The sequence below is a fragment of the Muntiacus reevesi genome, chromosome 11 (assembly GCF_963930625.1).
Source record: "Muntiacus reevesi chromosome 11, mMunRee1.1, whole genome shotgun sequence".
Lineage (NCBI taxonomy): Eukaryota > Metazoa > Chordata > Mammalia > Artiodactyla > Cervidae > Muntiacus > Muntiacus reevesi.
Genome location: NC_089259.1, coordinates 2,953,446 through 2,957,960, shown reverse-complemented (window position 1 = coordinate 2,957,960; position 4,515 = coordinate 2,953,446).

Below are 4,515 nucleotides of genomic sequence, written 5' to 3'. Positions count from 1 at the left end.
TCTTGATAAGGATGAAAAACTCCTCATGATATGACATGTATGTTCAAGAAAATAAACATTTAAATTAATAACAAAATATAAGAAATTCAAGAAAAGTAAACATTTAAATTGATGTATGTTCCAGAAAAGTAAACATTTAAGTTGATAACAAAATATAAGAAATTCTTATATTTCCTATAACAAAATATAAGAAATTCTTTAAATGGCCCAAACTGTTCACCCACCATAACATGATTTGATAGTAATTTTGAAGCCCTCAAAATAAAATCTGTCACTGTTTCCATTTTTCCTCATCTATTTGCCATGAAGTGATGAGACAGGATGCCATGATCTTGATTTTTTTGAATGTTGAGTTTTAAGCCAGGTTTTTCATTCTCTTCTTTCATCCTCATCAATAGACTCTTTAGTTCCTCTTCACTTTCTGCCATTGGAGTGGTATCATACGAATATCTGAGTTGTTGATATTTCTCCTGGCAATTCTTGATTCCAGCTTGTGAGTCATCCAGCCCGGCATTTTGCATGATGTACTCTTCATTATGTACCATCTCAATGGACATGAGCTTGAGCAAACTCTGGGAGGTGGTGAAGGACACGGAAGCCTGGCATGCTGCAGTCCATGGGGTCACAAACAGTCAGACACAGCTGAGCAACTGAACAACAACTCTGCATATAAGTTAAATAAGCAGGATGATAATATACAGCCTTGATGTACTCATTTCCCAATTTGGAACCAGTTCATTGTTCCAAGTTCAGTTCTAACTGTTGCTTCTTGACCAACATACAGGTTTCTCAGGAAAGGCTAGGTGGTCTGGTATTCCTATATCTTTAAGAATTTTCTACAGTTTGTTGTGATCCACACAGTCAAAGGCCTTAGCAGAGTCAACAAAGCAGAAGTAGATGTTTTTCTGGAATTCCCCAGCTTTTTCTATGATTTCCTCCATAGGCTTTCATAAATATCACCTCTGTTATGCAATGAGTCTATTTTTCCCTCTTCATTTTACATATTATAGTTTGAAAGTCCATGTTTAATAAACAACAACAAACAGACAAAACAAAATAGCACAGCAAATGGACATATAAGATGGAAGCCTGAATTCCTCCAAGGTTGTAACAGAAAATACAAACCAGGAGAGAAGATGGACCTTGTCATCCTTGTGCGAGCACAGAGGGTAGTGTTGAACAGCATGGTTTCTGCTCTGGGCCTGCCTGAGTCTGGATCCCAGCTTTCTTTCAAAGGACCAATAACCTCTCTGCACTTCAGTATTTTCATAAGTGCAAGATGAGCATTATAGCATCTACCCCATAAGCTTACCAAGAGAAACAAGAGCATGCCTACAGTAAGTATTCAGTCAACATTTGCTGTTACTGTTATTACAGGAAATCCATATTCTTTCTGGGAAATAGATAATATTTTAAAATTACATGTAGTTCTCCAGTATCATTTGCCCTAAAATTGATCTGTGAATTAAGTACTTTTTTTTTTTTCTAAATGCAATGTAGATTATAATTTTGAATTTAATGCTTGCCCTAGCATTAGTTTTGGCATGTTTATCCAGGGTGAGGGGGAAGGACTGTCCCTAGTGAAGATTTGTTCCTTGAAAAACAGGAGTCATTTATTCCAGATGGCAAGAAGCTGGCGAGACCCCCTTTTGTTTGCCCTTGTTCCCTCCTGCCAGCCTCCCTCCTCCATCTCCCCTTTGTGCAGGCTTTTCCTGTCCTCAAGATGTTACTTCAATATAAAATGTGCTGAAAACTAATTGTCACTAAAGGATTTAAGGTGACACGTTCCATGACGCTTGCATTTTAAAAGAGGCCTTTCTGTAATAGTCATGCTTAGTATAGTGTGTAAGCCTCAACTAGTGAAATTTCAGTCACTGTGTTATCAGCTATAATACAGAGGTAATCTGAGAGTATATAGGAGCAAGTACACATTTGATGAAAAGCAAGAGAAGTGAACCTAAAAATGATGGCCTGGTAAGTCTAATATCAACAGTAAAATAATAAAACAGGCCCAAAGAGAGAAAATTTATCAAAATCTGGAGGATGATGGAATCATGAGCAATAAGCAGGGTTTTATAAAGAGCAAATCATGCCTGACACAGTCAATAGCTCTTTTCAGCAGAGTGACAAAATTAGAGGATGAAGGGAATCAGGTAAATGTTGCCTATTTGCACTATCACAATGCATTTAAAATGGCCCCTGTGAATTTTAAATTCAACTGTAGATAAAACTGATTCAGTTCTGAATGCCTTCTAAAAAGGCCTGAAAAAAAACATAACATGTCATAGATAATGACAATGGGGGCCGTTGTGGGATGCTGGAGTTAATAAAGCTCATTCACTGCATTTCCCATACTGATGAAAGGAAAAAGGGTATCAGAATTGTGCATAACATTCTTAGTGAATAGCAGATTCCACGGAACACAATTAGGCAGATTTTAAAATACAATGGGTAATCTAAAAGGATCCTAAGTGACATCCAAGAAACAGCTGTGTCTGTTCTGAAATAAAACAGACTGAGCTAATTGGGAAGCCCCCAGGATGAAGAATCAAGAAATCCTGGGTTGTGTCTCTTTCTACCTTCTCCAAGTGCAGCTTCACTGACTTATTTACTGTCTGGGCTTCCTTCCCCAACCCTGATTTCAGGCTTGAATAGGATACAGCAGGAACCTGATGGTGCCCACGGAGCACACTGACTCTTTGTCCAGAACTTGACGAGACAAATTTATAGAGACTTCCTCAAGTCTGACACCACTGTTCTCAGTGAAGAACAAACAGAGCCTTGGCCCAGAGATGCCCTCCCTGCCCGCAGTCTGCACAGAGAGGGAGAGAGGAGTCAAAAATAACTACAAGGCCATAAGATAGTGAGTAATAATGCAGCATGCACAAAGTTTTAGAGTAACTCAAAATAATGAGACTAACAGAGGAAATGGGGTGAACTTTCAAACAAACATTTGAAATGGGCCTGGAAGGTCAGGCAGAGCAGGGGTGAGACTAAAGTAAATGCCCCATAAAGGCATAAAGCGAATGCAGGAATTCTCCTCATGGATATCAAGAGAAGGATGATTGCTCCGTCTAGCACAGAATTCTGCTTTGGAGGGTAGACAGAAGGACCCATACGACAGAATTTTGTAAAATGATTACAAAAATACAAAAAAAAATAAAAGTTTAATTATATTACGAGCAGTTGAAAATTGTTTTGAAATATTCAGTTCAGTTCAGTTCAGTTCAGTCGCTCAGTCGTGTCTGACTCTCTGCGACCCCATGAATCGCAGCACGCCAGGCCTCCCTGTTACCCAGGAGGAAAAAGTCAGGTGAGGCTTAAGTCCAAGGCTACCCTGAACATGGTAGCATTAGGGTCTCCCAGCTCTAGCCCCTCTCCGACTGTTTCAAATCCCTGAGTTGGGCAGGGAGACGCCTCCTGCCGAGAGAGCTGAGTTTTGTTCCTGGTACGCGTCCTCCAAAACGGAGCATGACTCACACGTGCGGGGTAGGAAACCACCCACAGCTCAGCATGGATTCACAGGCGGCAGCTGCCAGCATCCTCCTCTGCAGTTATGTTCCCTCTGGAAAAGGGGATTCGGTGCTCCCACCATCTAAGCTTAAAGGTTCCGACGCCTTCTCTGTGTGCTGTGAACCCGCAGTAACTCGTGTTTCTTGTACTTGTCTTTTCATTTCCTTTCACGCTGGCACCAGTAAATCTACCATCTCAGCTGAACCATTACCAGGTCCCTGACATGGGGTCTTGGAGCTTCTCCCCCTCCTCCAATGCATCTTCCACACCAACTAGGCATATACAAAGTGCTTTTACCCTGATATATTCAGATTCAAACTTCAACAGCAACTCCCAATAGCTTACATCAGTGATCCTCCAAGTTTATGTGCATGAATACCATGTGTCATATTTCCTAAACGTAGATTACGGTATGTTTATTTGTTTTCTTATCCAATAGTGATGGGGTCCTTGAGCCTTCATTTTTAGTGAACAAAAACTTATTATATGAGGTTTTAATTGCTTGTTTTTTAAACTGAAGTACAGTTGTGTTAGTTTCAGGTACACAATCAAATGATTCAAATATATATATAGTCATGTATATATTCTTTTTTTCAATCATTTTTCATTATAGGTTATTGCAAGATATTGACTATAGTTCCCAATGCTATACAGTAGGTCCTTGTTGTTCATCTATTTTGTATATGGTAGTTTGTATCTGCTAATCCCACCCTCCTAATTTATCCCTCCCTCCCTCTTCCTGTTTGGTAACCACAAATGTGCTTTCTACATCTGTGGGTCTGTTGCTGTTTCATAAATAAGTTCACTTGCATCATTTCTTTTGTAGATTCCACATAGAAATGATATCATATATTTGTCTTCCTTTGTCTGATTTATCTCACTTAGTATGGTAATCTCTAGTTCCACCATGGTGTCAATTTTATTATTTGAGGACATGCCTACAAGAGAGATCAGCTCTTCTTGGTCTCTGGACCTGAACTTCAAATACCTATTACCAACTGT